Below are 17,470 nucleotides of genomic sequence, written 5' to 3' on the forward strand. Positions count from 1 at the left end.
TGAACTGCCCTGTAAAATGTTATCTCTATGAACTGCCCTGTAAAATGTTATCTCTGTGAACTGCCCTGTAAAATGTTATCTCTATGAACTGCCCTGTAAAATGTTATCTCTGTGAAATTCCCTGTAAAATTTCGTAAATGAAAAATGTACTATCTGTAAATTTTCATAAATAAAATATGGCTTATCATACAAGATTTTCTATCTTTAAGGTATCCTATCTATATGATGTCCTATCTATATGATGTCCTATCTATATGATGTCTTATCTATATGATGTTTTATCTATGATGTCCTATCTATATGATGTCTAATCTGTAAATGTCATATCTATATGATATCCTATCTATAAGATGTCTTGTCTATATGATGTCTTATCTATATGATGTCTTATCTATATGATGTTTTATCTATGATGTCCTATCTATATGATGTCTAATCTGTAAATGTCTTATCTATATAATATCCTATCTATAAGATGTCTAATCTGTAAATGTCTTATCTATATGATATCCTATCTATAAGATGTCTTGTCTATATGATGTTTTATCTATAAAATGTCCTATCTAAGGTGTACTATCTGAATGATGATAAATCTATGTCCTGTCTATAAAATAATCTATTAATGTATATTCCATTATACTCATTTTGAATTACTTTGCCAGTTCATTTAAAAACTTTCCTTATTTTAAGGAGATGCCGAAAGTGTTATTTTCTTAGCAGTTTTTTTCATCGGTTTCCTGGCAGTAATCTTGTTTTATATATGGAAAAAAAGTGAAGCCAGGTAAAAACTATGACTTTTCTTAAACAAAAATTTACTTACTAATTTAAAAGTAAATTTTTGATAATTGAATTTTTACATCATGAGTCATTGGGTCTTTTGTAACAAAGCATTGTTTTGTTTTGGTTTCAAAAGAAAAAAAATTGTATCATATTTTTTTTTAAAAACCGTAAAAATTAAAAAAATATTTTAAGATTAAAACTTCAACTGACTCTCCTTGTAAGAGGGAAAAACCCAATTTTCAACAGAACTCTTTTAACCTTTGACTGTTCATTGAGGACAGAGACTCCCTGTTTTTTATCACCAAATATCGTTCAAAATCCTGTAAATCCGGAGTGTGCACTAGCGTATAGTGTGAACTCCCAATTAAATTTACAACACCTGAATTAAATAACTTTATGTGAATTCCTTGACAGATTTAGAATATTGAACATTTTAAACAATAAGATCGTTTACGGGAGGCAGTTAGTTCCGGGCAGCCAGCAAGGAAAGAGCTCGCCCCCTGCTTTGAATAGATAAACCGCAAGAGGAGGAGCTTGTAGAACAGCTTGCTCCTTACATTGAAGAGATAAACAGCAAGAGGAGGCCCTGGTAGAATAGCTTGCTCCCTATATTGTAGAGATAAACAGTAAGAGGAGGAGCTGGTAGAATAGCTTGCTCCCTGTATTGAAGAGATAAACAGCAGGAGGCACTGGTAGAATAGTTTGCTCCCTATATTGAAGAGATAAACAGCAGGAGGCACTGGTAGAATAGCTTGCTCCCTGTATTGAAGAGATAAACAGTAGGAGTCACTGGTAGAATAGCTTGCTCCCTATATTGAATAGATAAACAGCAGGAGGCACTGGTAGAATAGCTTGCTCCCTGTATTGAATAGATAAACAGTAGGAGTCACTGGTAGAATAGCTTGCTCCCTATATTGAATAGATAAACAGTAGGAGATGCTGGTAGAATAGCTTGCTCCCTGTATTGAATAGATAAACAGTAGGAGGCACTGGTAGAATAGCTTGCTCCCTGTATTGAATAGATAAACAGTAGGAGGCACTGGTAGAATATCTTGCTCCGTTTATTGAATAGATAAACAGTAGGAGGTGCTGATAGAATAGCTTGCTCCCTGTATTGAAGTGATAAACAACAAGAGGTGCTGACCGAATGACTTGCTCCCTATATTGAATAGATAAACAGTGGGAGGTGCTGACCGAATGGCTTTCTCCCTATATTGAATAGTTAAACAGCAAGAGGTGCTGACCGAATGGCTCCCTAACCAAACAGCTGTTTAGACACAATCAAACATGATCACAGAGGGAGGGACGGAAGATTGGACTGATTGCAAATGATGTTAGACAGTTTAAAGGGACTGTAAGCGTAATTACAAATGACCTTGTCGTATATGCTTACTTATTAAAGGAAATAAATCTAAAAGATCGTCTTCTTCTAACCCGATTATATTCCTATTAAATTTGCGTAATTTGGTTCAGATTTAAGNAATCTAATCTAATCTAATCTAATCTAATCTAATCTAATCTAATATAATATAATCTAATCTAATCTAATCTAATATAATCTAATATAATCTAATGTATTCTAATCTAATCTAATTTAAGGGAGTGATTTTGGCGGAAAATGACTCCTCCTCGGATGAAGACGTGGCATTTGTAAGTTTTCTCCTGATTACAACTTTTAAAATCAATTTTTTTACTGTTAAAGTTATTTTTACTTTACTTTACTGTAATGTCCCGTACTGTAATGTACTTTAATGCACTGCACTGTACTAAAATTTACTGTACAGTACTGTATTGTGCTGCACTGTACTGCAAAGTACTGTACTGTAATGCACAGTAATGTACAGCACTGCACTGCACTACGTGCAGTACTGTACTGTAATGTACTGCACTGTACTATAATTTACTGTGACTATAATGTACTGTGCCTATAATGTACTGTGCAGTACTATTATGCACTGTACAGTACTATAATGTATTGTACATTACTTTATTGTACAGTACTACTGTACAGTACTTTACCATACAGTACTTAACTGTACTGTTCTGCAGGACAGAAGTATGCTGGAAGGAGATGATTCTGTATTCTTGGGCCAACCTCTAAACAGTTTAAAAAACAACAACATAGACAACAACAGTTTATTGTTCAACAACATTACAATGAATCCAACAACAGTTGCAGTGCCGGCCCAGGTTAATTTTCTCAAAATATCGGCAGAATAACCTTAGAAGCTTTGCCTGTGTGAGTTCGAGACCAATGTTTATAACTTTGAAAACTGATTATTTTCATTTGTGGTTTCTCTACACAAATAATTTGCCCATGTCTACCGCAGAAATAAATGTATGTATTATCAGAATTAAGCGCTTAAAAATATGAAAAAAAAAAACATATTCCACATTTATTTCAAGATTTCAATCCGACACTGCCATCTTTGCTTGGAGGGTCACTTGACATTGAGATTACAGTCCCTTTAAGCTTAGGACACGTTGGTGGTTGATACACATTTATATCTGTAAACATAATGAGCACATATATTTACATAATCTAGTTGGGGCAATACAAGTAAATGATTTGGGGGATTTTTATACTTAATGATGAAGACGACATTTGGCTCAATAAGAACTGTAAAAAGAGATATTTAAAAGAGCAGTTAAACCTTAAAGGGACTGTCGGCGATACACAATAGTACCCTTTAAACCTTTGATAAAGATATATTTACTTTTTTCTGAAAATTAATCAGTTTCTTATTCGGTGTGATCTCATATCAAAGACAGAAAAACGACTATATCTTCCACATTGTTGCTCAGATAAAGGTTTAAAGGGTACCATAATGAATCAGACATGGAGCTATATTACAATGTAGGGTCGAAAGATCAACAATTCCTTTAATATTTCTTACTCAAACATTTTAAATTTTCAAAATCAAGACAGACAGACAGACATACTGACTGGCTGACAGATATATAGATAGAGAGACAAATAGACAGATACATAGATAAAGACACACCGAAAAAAGATTTATTTAATATATTAATATATCAATACAAAACCGTTTAATAAAAACGAGGCTGACATATATAATTAATACAGTATTCGGTACTGAACAGCTACATAGTAAAGAAGGGTCGGTACGTATACCAATGAATATGAAATTTGCTAAATTTCAGTAACCGGCACTATATTGATATATATATATATGCTGACCAATGCATTATACTTGATATTCCATTCTAACTATTGAATATATTTTCAGGAACTACTAAACTAGAAACCTTTAATCCTCAGTTTCTGATCTACAGACAGAAACATTCATACGTCAAAATTATACTAAACTTTATGTTAAAATTAAATATTAGCAAATTACAGACATTCCTTCAATTTCTAAAATGTTGTTCAAAGATCTGCAAACGTAAAATAAACTAACCCAACATTGAATTTTAGTGGAATATCTGATACAGTGATAACCAAAGAACAATGGAATAGGAATACGACATTATAGTAATACTAAAGTGTATTTGATGTTACAAAACAGATACTTATACCAGACAATTATAAAATCACTAATTTAGTAAATTGGGATTGTTTACACTGCACAATTGCTGTATTCTATGCTCATTGAACTTTTCAAAGATATAACTTGATTCTAAAAGTCGTCTTCCTATTTCAAAGTTTTTTGGTTATTACTGTATTCAAATGGTTTTTAAAGGAACTGCAGGTATAATTTTAAGTGACCCTCCATTTATAGAGGGACATGTCTGATTCATCACAGTTTCCTTAAAAGCTAAATTTGTTATTAAGAATACATGTGATATCTATGTTTTTGACTTTGAAAATAGATTTGTTTAAATTGTGGCTTTTCTATCAAAGTGACTTGTGGATTTCTGCTACAAAAACAATGAAGGAAATTATCAGAATTAAAGGTTTTAAAGCATAGATGGCTTAGGAACCTAGAGGGGGGGAGTGGGGGTCGGGGGACGCCCCGAAATAATTTGTGAGCAACTATAAAGAGTTTAAGCACCTTTTTGCTTTTTCAATCTGGTCTTTTAGAAGAGGAATTAAACATTCAATCCCCCCCCCCCTCCTCTCAATGGAAAAATGCATGTCCCTCATTTAATGAAAGGTCACTTGAAATTAGATCTACAATCCCTTTAAGACTGATTTTATCTAAAATAAGATCCTAGGGTTCGATCAAACCTTTCAATACAAGTTTTATGTGTCATTGTTTAGTTAAAAAGATTGTTTAATCGAAATAAAATAATATTTGTTTAACACGGAACAGAACTAAGGCAATCTTATCATGTTTATCTATCTATTTTTCAATACTAGGCTTTAGGTCACTTTTCAACAAAACGGTTTGTCAGAAGTTACAGCTATTGTGAAAACCTGAATATTTATTTATGATTATATATATATATAATATATACATTATACATACCTTCTATATACATAAATTAACAAAAAAAGATAAAAGCTGTAAAATACTTTTCGTTTAAGTTAGTCTAATATAAACTGATTTTATTGTTATAAATTGTATTTATTATACAAATCTACAATATACAATATACATGTTTATTTATTATAATGTTTGTCATTAAATTGTTTATAATAGTTTATTTATGTTTAAGATTCATTATGTTTTTACACTGTTTTATTTCTGATGTTTTACAAGTTTTAAAAAAATATTTACCCAAATTTTCAATTTTTTTTCCTATCAAATCTACCGACCTCTGATTCCCCCAACAGAGGGAGGTTAAGTTATTTAACGTCCCTTGGGACAGTTATGTAAAACAACCAACCAATCTGCAAAGTTTTTGGAAAAAATTTGCGCATTTTCATCTCAAAAGACGATGAAATTATTTACAACTACTTTTTCGGGAAATTAAAAAATTTACTAAACCACGGGTTCTCTCTACTAATTTTGCATAAAAAATATCTCTCCTTGCGCTCTGGATGTTTGGTAGGCAAAATTGGTCTTGGGAACCCTTGGTAAAGTAAAATTCCCTTAACTTCCCCGTAAAGTAGTTGTAAATGATTATAAAAGATATTAATAAAACATAATAATAATAATAATTGTTTATGGTATCAAAAATGTTTCATAATGTTGCATAAATACATATATTTTGGCAAACTTGCAAATTCTCAAAATCATAAATCATGTAAATCTTAAATTAAAAACCTGGTTTTCAAGTTTCAAACAACAGGATTTCCTAAAAGGGTAAATTTTACCATTTGTGCGTGCGTAATTTTACCCCCCTAGACCATTATACAACCCCCTTTATGATGTATATCAAATATGGGGTTTAGTTGAGTTTGATTGCAATTTTCCACTCATTTCTGGCATTAACAAAATCTATCAAATAAAGGCTTCCTTTTGTTATGATTATTGTCTTCTATCAAATACATGGCACTGGCAGAATCCAGATGTAAATCCTAGAGATTTTCGAGATCAATTAATTGCATCCATGGTTTAAGGTTTAGGCAAATATTTCACTCCATGTCCCATACTCTCGTTTTAGTATCGATCCCTTTTATAACCTGAGCTGACAACTTTAGAATGATATATCCTTAATCCCGATAGATTAATTGATCTGAAGATTAATAACAAGAGGAAAACAAGCCTTATATAATCTGGAGATTAAAAAAAGTGGAGATCAAGCCTTGTTCTCGATATCCACCATTCTAAAGTTTTCAGCTCTGATTATACATATCTCTCAGAGTATAAATGAATTGGGATTGATCAGTATCGTAGTTTATTTACTAAATACATCTGTAACGTTTATTCATATTTTCATAAGTTCCTTCAGATATTCAGCTGCTACAGTTTAGGATCTGTCTGAGCAGCTTCCTCTATAACTCTATCTTGTTCAGCTGTTCTGTAAATATCTAATATCCTGGCTGCTCCTACAATCTGGGATGCTCTTATTGTGTCTTCAGCTGCTTCTTTTACTACTGGAGCTGATCTTTGAGTCCACATTATGGTAGCCGTTCTTACGATCTGAACTGCTCCCGGAGCTGTTCCTAGACTCCCTGCTATATTGACGGTCTACACAAATTTCTTAAAAGTCTAAATATTTGTTTAGAATTTTTTTTTGAATACCTAAGGATGATATAATACCCTTGTACTGCGTAATGCATTGACAAGAAAATTGATGTTAATGGTTAAGTACAGGCCCACAGACTACACAGACTGCTCATACACTCTACCTAGATAGGCTGTCCCGGCACGGCATGCTACGGTTCCATGTAATGTTTTTTGACTGACATCTCACCGCCACTTGTTGCATTCAGTGGTTAAGTGTTACAACTTTTAAAGAAATACTCCAATTTTAAACATAAAACATAATGTTTATGAATATGGTCTATTTTTAAAGATTTTGCATTTCCTATTCAAAGGATCCTTAAATATCCCTGAATACAGATCTCTCCTGATTGGTCGTGTACAGTCCTTGTACACAATTGAACATGCTGTGGAAAATATCGTATATTATAGGTGTTAATCGATCACTGTAACTCTCTTATATCTGTACAGGACACTGACACAGGTGCATCTTGCTCAGCAGTTTAATTGCATGTAATTAAGAACAAAACAACACAAATATATTAAACTCTTTTTCTTATTCACGTCAAGCTAAAGTTAATTTCAGATTGAAATATTATATGTTTTCAATTATAATTGAAGAGCTAAAGAAAAGAAAAATTTTAATTTCTAGTACACGGAGAAAGGTGATTAAATAAATCTGCTTTTCCCATATTTGTGCATAAGGAGGATTTCCAATGCGCAAATATGTACAAATTAAAAATTCGTCTGTTGCATTACACAACAATGAATTGCGCAAATATGTACAAATTAAAAATTCGTCTGTTGCATTACACAACAATGCACAATTGCGCAAATATGTACAAATTAAAAATTCGTCTGTTGCATGCTACAACAAGAAATCGTATTGGCCGGACTAAAAAATATTTTCCAGTGTATCTGTTGTTATGGATATCAGAAGAATATTACACATTTTGCGCATTTTCTCAAAGGCTAGTTTTTTGATAATTAACTTTAGAATATTTTTGTTAGTATTAACGGCAATTATTTTTACAAAATGTGATCAAACTTTCCTAAAATTGAATAAAACGTTTTAGCGCATGGAAACCCCAATTACGGTGCTACGGGTCATAAAGTTGTAATGGTCATGTCGCTTGGATTTTACTTTATTCTTCTATTTTACAGTGTTATTCCAATATAAATCAATTGTTTAAACTACTGAAAGACAAACATCTGAAAGACAAACATCTGGAAAACAAACATCTGAAAGACAAACTCTTGCAAGACAAACTCCTGTAAGACAAACTCTTGAAAGACAAGATATCAAAATACAAACTGAAGAAAATACAATTTTTGGAGAGACAAACTCCTGAAAGACAAACTCTTAGAAGAAAAGACAATTTCTGGAAAGACAGACTTCGGGGCCGGGCAGTCTTTTCCTATATGGTTTGGACCCGCCTAACCAGATATACCTAGATAGAAAGATAGATGTTACCGCAATGAAATTTCTTTAAGGAACTGACTTCTTGCCACAAACTCAAATTTCTAATCCCATTATTATGTAACCTGATGGTCTAAACTTAGAATATTTGATTTAATATGAATTGATAGTTTGAAATATTAAAGGTCATGACATCATGTTGCAAAGATAAAGGGATTAAAAAATCAGAGTTTGTGACATGAAGTTATTTCTTTTGTTGCTTTTACTTTTTATTCTAAACATGTTTATTAACAGTTTAAACTAAAAGAAAAGTCGTCTTCTGTAAAATTTGCTATTAGAAAAAAATTATTGTTAATGTGTTTCATATTTTTTTTCTTGTAATTGATAAAATTTTAAATTTTTGTTTACACTGGAACATTCTGCTTATAACATTTGTTGCAGAAAACGCGTTGGGTCAGTGACATACTGGGTACACTAGACGGGCTGGTACTTACTGGGTACTCAAGAAGGGCTGGTAAATACTGAATAATCTAGAAGGGCTGGTACATACTGGGTACTCTAGACGGGCTGGTACATACTGGGTACTCTAGACGGGCTGGTACACTTGTGACTAAACTAGTATTCTTCTACTGGTTCAGATCATGCAACATGCATAGTACCGGTGTGTTGTGTTTTATATTTCTTTTATTTTAGGTAGAAAATAAAATAGAATTACATAAAACCTTGACGACATTTTACAATTAAAATAAAAACGAAAATGTCATCATTCAACTGGCTTTAATTTGAGCTGGACATGCTAGATTTTTGATATCGTTAATTACACGTTCGTTAACGAGAGCATTCAGCAATGTCGTTTGTTCTTCATTTGTTCTTCGTTTGTTCTTCATTTGTTCTTCGTTTGTTCTTTGTTTGTTCTTCATTTGTTCTTCATTTGTTCTTCATTTGTTCTTCATTTGTTCTTCGTTTGTTCTTCATTTGTTCTTCATTTGTTCTTCATTTGTTCTTCGTTTGTTCTTCATTTGTTCTTCATTTGTTCTTCATTTTTTCTTCGTTTTTTCTTTGATTGTTCTTCGTTTGTTCTTTGTTTGTTCTTTGTTTGTTCTTTGTTTGTTCTACGTTTGTTCTTCATTTGTTCTTCGTTTGTTCTTTCAAAATCATTTCGTTTCTTGAATTATGGATTGTCTCAGATATTTACCATTCATCATAGGCTGAATTAACGAGGGCATTACTGAGGGTATTAATGAGGGTATTAATGAGGGTATTAACGAGGGTATTAATGAGGGCATTACTGAGGGTATTACTGAGGGTATTAATGAGGGTATTAACGAGGATATTAATGAGGGTATTAATGAGGGTATTAATGAGGACATTAACGAGGGTATTAATGAGAGTATTAATAGGGGTATTAATGAGGCTATTAACGAGGGTTAATTGTTAAAAGTTCATAATTTTATAGACACGTTTTTAACGTTCGTCAATTTTTCGGAATAATGGCTTCCCAATCCCTAAAGTTTAAACTGTAATGGTTTATTAGTAAATTCTAGAGAAATGAATACAACATATGTATCTTCATATGATTTAGATATATACATATATGTAGTATTTACATATATTAATAAATATGATCTAAAACAATTAATATATATTTATTTAAATTAATTTCTATAAATAACAAAATCAACGTTTTTATGGAACCAGCAAAATAAACGTTTTTATGGAACCATCAAAATCAACGTTTATATGGAACATGCAAAATCAACGTTTTTATGAAACCAGCAAAATCAACGTTTTTATGGAACCATCAAAATCAACGTTTACATGGAACCAGCAAAATAAACGTTTATATAGAACCAGCAAAATAAACGTTTATATGGAACCAGCAAAATAAACGTTTATATGGAACCAGCAAAATAAACGTTTATATGGAACCAGCAAAATCAACGTTTATATAGAACCAGCAAAATAAATGTTTATATGGAACCAGCAAAATAAATGTTTATATGGAACCAGCAAAATAAACATTTATATAGAATAAGCAAAATAAACGTTTATATGGAACCAGCAAAATAAACATTCACATAGAACCAGCAAAATAAACGTTTATGTGGAACCAGCAAAATAAACGTTTATATAGAACCAGCAAAATCAACGTTTTTATGGAACCAACAAAATAAATCGATTAATTCTTCCCAAGAATAATAAAAGAAACTGTGAACTAAATTTCAATTGACTCCATTTCTAGCTAGCTGGCGGAATATCCGATTGACAAGGTCACAAGTGTACCATTAAACCAAGGACGACTGAAATATCCTTATTTTTTCAGCAAGATTTATCATTTTCAATTGTGGGTTCTCACGGACTTATGCTGCAGCAGAGACAATAAAAGAAATTCTAACAGTTTAAAATCGCTCGCGTCATGAAGACAGAGGTTTAATGGGTACCATTGTGAATCGGATCTGACATTCAAAAATAATTTTTAGTCATTTTTACCTTTGTAGAGATCATTTGAAAACAAATTATTAACAAATGTTTAAATAAGAAACATCTATGAAAAGATTGTTCTCTCTATTAGCCTCATCAAATATTTGCTTTCTTTCCGAGACTGGTGAATTCTTTCTTGATATTTTTACTGTGGAAGCATTGGACTTCTCCTAGAAAATTAATGAATTGTATTTTGAAAAAAATTGAGAAATTAAAAACAGAAGAAAAAATTAAAAGGACTAAATTGGAAAANGTTATTTATCTGTAAAATTCTAGTTTAAAAGTACAATTCAGTTATTTATCTGTAAAATTCTAGTTTAACAGTACAATTTAGTTATTTATCTGTAAAATTCTAGTTTAACAGTACAATTCTGTTATTTATCTGTAAAATTCTAGTTTAAAAGTACAATTCAGTTATTTATCGGTAAAATTCTAGTTGAACAGTACAGGCCTCATACTTTTTATTTCTATTTGTCCATGAATTATAAAAAATGGGAGATTTTCTTAGTTTTTGTTTTTAAGTAAGTGGTTGGTCTAAGGTCTCTTTGGATCAGCGATAAAGGAAAGTTTTTAAAACAAATTAGCATGAAAAAAAATAAATAAAAGAAAGCTACGGGTTCTCCATACTCCGAAAGAATTTTTCCCAGTCCACAAAAATATTTAAAAATATTTCTTTTTTTGAAAATCAATTGGTATATTCCACAGCTAGCTTTTCATTAAAAATATTTGATCTAACCCAACTGGGCAAAAATTTTTCAACTTGTTTAGATTTCGAAATTTTTGAACTCAAAGCAGTGGTTGCTAAAAAAAATTTGAGACCTAAAAAGAAAAAATGGAAACCTTGAAATAACTGAAGTATAAAAAGCTTTTAAATGACACCTTGATTATGAAAATTTAACAATCATTGTTCCCTCAGAACCCAATACCCCTACTGCAAAGTTTATTTTTGGGGACACCCTGTGTATACATATTCATATATACTTTGCTTGTCTGTCTATCTGTCTGTCCGTTTGTATCCAATAAACGTCAAAACAGCTAAACCGAATGGGATTTCGCGTGACCCCAGGAAAGTTTGTGGATGATCAAATTTTCAAAAAAAAATTGCCTCTAACAAAGTTCGAATTTTGAAAATTTAAATTATAAAACCCGCGAATTTTATGTTTTTGTTTTACAGGAGAAAATGTTAACAAATGAAATAGAAGATGGGCGCGAAGCGCCCTAAAAGCTATAGTATATATATATATTTACCTGGATATTTATTATTCTTGGAACCGTCTGCCCAGTATCCAGTCCTCCCTCAATAGCTATTCCAAGAACCGGTTTCACTTTTCGGATCTGGACAAAACAAATTAACTAAATACAAAGGTAAGCAATGTTTGCATGTCTCTCATGGATTGCAATTGTAAACAAACACAATAAAGGTTCAATCTTTGCAAATCAAAATGGAAAACTGAAACTGTGAATTGTACGCCTGGGTACAGTACACTGAGTTTAAACTTAACAGTACATTGTGCAATAATGTGCATTGAAACAGTAGAGTGTACTCTGTACTCAGAGATAAGAGAGTACAGAGATCTATAAAAGGCTAGAATATGCACTATTTTCGACAACAGTCAAAAACCTTTCGTGAAAATGTAGCATGCCGTGTCGGTACAACTAAAGGCCTGCTTAGCCTATGTCCGTAAGAGCACATGAGCAGTCTGTGTATATCTATAATGTCTGTGCTATTCACACATTGCACTAAAGCTTACTGTTTAGTGTGTACTCAGCACTGTACACTCTGGGTGTACACTGAACACTGTACACTGGATCTTCTGCACTGTACACTATACACTTTACATTGTAAACTGCAGAACACTGTAAACTGCACACTGTAAAATACACAAGGTAAACTAAACACGGTAAACTGAACACGGTAAACTGTACACTGTAAATTGTACACTGTAAACTGTACACTGTAAACTGTACACTGTAAACTTAACACTGTACACTGTAAACTGTGCACTGTAAGCTGAACACTGTAACTTTAACTTTGCACTGTAAACTGAACACTGTAAACTAAACACTGTATACCATGTACTGTGTACACTGTGCACTGTACATACACTTTAAACTATACAGTGTACCGCGTACACTGTACACTGTACTACATATATAATGTTAGATGGATGAATAATGATGTTGAATGTTCCAAATATATAACACAAGAGAGAATAGAACGGATAGAGGAGATTGAATACTTCTTTTATCAATACTTGCTTTAGGATAGATAGATAGACAGATAGATAGATAGATAGATAGATAGATAGATAGATAGATAGATAGATAGATAGATAGATAGATAGATAGATAGATAGATAGATAGATAATAAAAGATACCTTAACAGTTTTAGTAGATTTAATCCTGGGATGGATGTTGCAAGTTCTAGATATGATTGGTCTTCTCATCATTTCTGTCATTTTTATCCCATCAGTTCTTCCAGCTCTCTTATCATTTATCCCTCTCATTCCATTCAACACATCTCCCCTCATCCCATCCGTTCTTTTTAAACCCATCCGGTGCATCCCAATTTCATTTATTCTAGTCTCCTTCTCTCCTCTCCTCTCCTCCCAGGTTCTCCTCTTTTCTTCTCCTCTTCTCATACTCTCAACTCTTTTTCCCTCAGATCTTCCTTTCTCCTCTGCTTTCTCTTCCTCTCTGTTCCACTGTAAGAAAAGCAAGATTTGAATTAGATATTTTAAAAAAATTATCTGGAATATAGAGTAGCAGAAAATTTGAAAATGAAGCAGGAAATCCAATTTCCTTTGCTTTTTAACTTTTAAGCTGGTGAGAGTTGCTTTAACAAAATTACGATTTCATTAAAAAAAATCTGCGAAAATTAAAATTTTTTTTTCCAAATAACATACAAAAATTATTTTGCTTTTACGCAACATATAAGAGCTAAATTTAATGCAAGAAAGAGTAATATCAAAGATCTAAAGTAATATACTGGTTTAAAATATTGTTGACTCAAAAAAATAAAGATTCCCAAATTTAAGCCTTATTTTGGTTTCTATGACATCCTTTTCATTGTTTAACTTGTTTTAAAAGCTAAATAAAGTCAAGTCTTTGCCACCACAGGCTTTAGCACATTATGTTATTCTTGGGTAGACTAACTTTTAATTCCAATTTGTTTAGAGGCTACAATTTTCCACGGTCAATGCCGGGCCCTTCATCTAGATAATATTTGTTAAAATTCAAGAAATAAATGTTTTATAAACACTTTTCTTAACTTACATTATCATACTGTCTTCTAAGGCCACTGTTAGATTCCTGTTCCTCTCTCTTTTAAGGTAAAATGATCAAATTTTAGAATAAACCACTTAATCAAAACTTTACAAAAGAGAACTTTGGAAAATCTCCTCGGATATTCTTTAGGATCCATTTATAGAAGAACTTTCAGCAAAATATAGAGTAGGGCTGTGCACTCAGTGCCTTTTATTGATTAAGGGGACTGTGAGCGAATTTTTAGATGTTTATATTTTAATTTTCATAACTTATTATTTTCAACTGCATGGTTTCTCAACCAAAGTGAGGAATTATTAAAATTTAACACTTTTATAAACCTAGAAAAAAACCATAATTTCTTCGGCATTTTTGATCCATAAAGGTGGTTTCAAGGGTACCATTGTGATTCACTTGAAATTACGCTTTCCATCCCTTGAAACCCATTTGAATTTTTAATTAGCATTGATAAATTTTAAATTTCCTTGTTTTCCTTAAGGCCTCTATTCTGATAGATCGGACGCTGATTTGGAAAAGGCTGATTTGGATGAAAACCAGCATTTGATTCAGGAATTGGATGATAAGCCCCAGATCTTGATTGATTGGTGTGCTTTGTGGATCGACGAATTTGATTGGTGGATTGGGAGATTTTATGCGTTGGAAGGCTCAGTAAAGATGTTGAAATGCTGCTTTTTAACACTAGAGGACTCTGCTGCTGCTATAATAAAATGAGCTTGTAGTATAACGTTCTTTGAAAAACAGAATTGTTGAATATCTATGAGAAATAGACCTGTTTAGCTTGGTGACTTGAAAACATAGAAAGGGATCTTGAAACTCCGTTCTAGAATAAGGAGCAGTTTGCCATACCATTTACATACAGGCCTCATATTGTGCATACTAAAACCGCCAATAGCTGGATGAATGCATTTTATGCAGATTGGATCTATGTAAGAGCTAGAAAAGAAAAATAGCTGTTTTTTTATAACTTCCAAGATTTTAGATTAAAATGATGGGGGAAAAGTATGCTTTAAATAGCTTTCCGTAAAGTACTTTAAATTCCCAAAAATAGCTAACTTACTTTTGCTGGAGAGTAGTTAAGTAATCTGCTATTCTCATCTTCTTCTTCCTAATATTATATGATATTCAAAATTAGGAAAGGAATGTTAGAAATAATCCACACGTTTTTTAATCCCTAACATTCTCTTCAAAGTATTGAACAAATATTTGATATTTATAACATACTGTTTTAAATACTAAATACGCATTCATTTATAAAAAGCTGTTTTTTTTTGGTATACAACAATTTTCATTTAATCCCGCAACTTTTAAAAATAATAATAAATAATAAAAATAATTTGTTATTTTTTACAAAGGAATGTCTTTTACTCTCAGACAAATTAGAATCAATGGAAATTAAGATTCAATGATAAACCCGAGGGTTACCAGTGCGATGAAGTCCATGCATTCTGGCCAGCACTATTCTGCATGCTAGCTGCCATGCATGCAGAATGCATGGACTTGTACTTTGATGCCAGTTGATATAGCTAACGTGTAGGCAAATTACTGTTTAAGCTTTTGCAGCTTTGAAGACTAAAACTGCTTAAAGTTTTAAACTGACTTGCAATTTTTACCACTTTATATTCTCTGCATTTTCCTTACCTCAGAGGAAAACTCTTGAAAGGATGAAAACTCGTCCTTTGGAAACATGTCTCCTTTCTGTAATAAGTTACTCACTCAGTCATTTTCACCATCCATTATAGATTTCAACATTTGATTTATAAGTCATTGTAACAATTTTAATTATAAACACATGGACAAATTGTTGTTGTATTATTTGATTAATAAGTAAGTTAATTTAGATATCTTAAAGCTGATCAAAACTTGAAGAGTTGAGAGTAAGACATACTTAAGTTGAAAATTATAGGTTGAATATTTACTATTTACAATCACTTCCTCCAACAAGTTCAAGAGAAAAACAATCTAGAAAACAACGGAACTGATAAAAAAGATAAATTACAAATTACAATATAATTAGAAGAAAAAAACTTTGGCCCAGTTTACATTGACAAATTATCATGATTTTAATTGGTTAACGCAGGGCATGTTTTGAACTTTTAAAAACGAAGGGTTGTTGTTAACAAAGGGTTTTATTAATGATGTTTAATGATTGTCAAAAATCTACAACTACAATGGAGCAGAGTGTCCCAAATTCCCAATACAAACTGGTTTTGACAAATTTTTATTTTCTTTTAAAATTATCAGAATCAATGACAGTCAACAGAAGGAAAAGGAAAGAAAGAAACAATGACAAGAAGAAGAATCAAATCAGAATTTGTCTATCTCAACTGTATCCAATTAATAGATTAAAAAATCAAAAATAATAAATTGTTAAAAAAATGATTGTCAAAAATAAAAACAACCTATCCATGTTAACAAAATTACAAACTAAAACAAATAAATGACTTCTGATTTTTTTATTTAAAAGCATTGTTTTGAAAACAGTTGTCTAGTTTTTCAATATTTTCTACATCTTTAACAAAAGTGAAAACAATTTATCTGGACCTACCTGATACACTAAATTATCAAAGATTGCTAAATCTGCAGAAAACAATTTATCTGGACCTACCTGATACACTAAATTATCAAAGATTGCTAAATCTGCAGAAAATATTATCTCTCTTATTTCAGTGAACATACTTCTTTTTTCTCTTGTTACAAATATATTCTAAAAAATATAAATCATTATACTTTGATAATATTATTCATTAGTTTTGATATTTTCAATTGGTAGTAGTATTATCATGCAATATTGATATCTTTGTTATTTCTATTATTATTATCACCATTACTACCATCATTATTTCTTTTATTTTTATAATTTGGTGCTATAATTTAGGCAAAAAAACAAGTTCTTGACAGTTCCAAGTTTTATCCAATAATTATCATCTATCGATGCCATCATTCTTTATTATCCTGTTGAAAGAGTTTCCTTGTTTTTATGATAAATAACATCATGAATCAGGATTTACGACATCTCTCCAAATAAGTGACATTTACGAGATTTTCTTGAAAATAGAAACAAATTGCACTGTTTGAAATATCCTTTTCTAACAAGCTTTTGCTTCACAACTATATAGTTTAAATATGGACCTAAACGTACAAGAAAACAAACAAAAAATAATAAAAAAAATTATATTAACTTAATTACTTAGATTAATTAAAATAAAAACAAATAGGTTTTCAACAATGTTTTCAAATTTATTTTTATAAAATAAAATGGTATGAGGCAAGGTTAATGATTTCAAATGTTCATTTTTTCTCCTTAATCCATCTGTACTTCTGCAGTTTCTTTTTTTCTTGCCTCCCTTTGCCATTTATGGCACTGCTTTTGAAAGAATTTTTATGAGTCGCTCTCTTTGTCCCATTATAAGACAGTGCACAATCACCCTTTCGTTGTGTAGATGTCCC

At 31.5% G+C, this 17,470-nt stretch overlaps 1 long non-coding RNA gene across 1 annotated transcript; it reads left to right on the forward strand.

Moving 5' to 3' along the window:
- Positions 1–2,373: 2,373 nt before the first annotated feature.
- On the forward strand, positions 2,374–2,887 carry LOC111708859 (uncharacterized). Its single transcript, XR_002766743.1, has 2 exons — positions 2,374–2,430; positions 2,830–2,887. It is a non-coding gene; the product is annotated as an uncharacterized LOC111708859 (long non-coding RNA).
- Positions 2,888–17,470: the final 14,583 nt, after the last annotated feature.

The sequence above is a fragment of the Eurytemora carolleeae genome, unplaced genomic scaffold (assembly GCF_000591075.1).
Source record: "Eurytemora carolleeae unplaced genomic scaffold, Eaff_2.0 scaffold588, whole genome shotgun sequence".
NCBI lineage: Eukaryota > Metazoa > Arthropoda > Copepoda > Calanoida > Temoridae > Eurytemora > Eurytemora carolleeae.